Raw genomic sequence first — 436 nt, 5'->3', positions numbered from 1 at the left:
TATATATATATATATATATATATATATATATATATATATATCCTTCATTTGTATAAATAATTTTTTTAGGTTTGTCATATTTGTCAGTTCAATTAAGGAATACACAAATATTACCAGTATTGGATTTAGAATTCTGGAATGTTTCTATAGTTCCAAACAACATTATTTTCAAATTCAGTAGACTGACAACATATACACATGCACGTATACATATATACCTGCATATATGCATACACACATGCATACATACAGACTTATTTATATATGTACGTATATTTATGTATACATATTCATATATACATGCACATACAATAATAATAATAATAATTATTATTATAATTATTATTATTTTTTTTATTATTATTATTATTATTATTATTATTATTATTATTATTATTATTATTATTATTATTATTATTATTATTATTATTATTAT

This window comes from Octopus bimaculoides, chromosome 4 (genome assembly GCF_001194135.2).
Source record: "Octopus bimaculoides isolate UCB-OBI-ISO-001 chromosome 4, ASM119413v2, whole genome shotgun sequence".
In the NCBI taxonomy this organism is placed as follows: domain Eukaryota; kingdom Metazoa; phylum Mollusca; class Cephalopoda; order Octopoda; family Octopodidae; genus Octopus; species Octopus bimaculoides.
Note: the sequence above shows the minus strand (reverse complement) of the source record.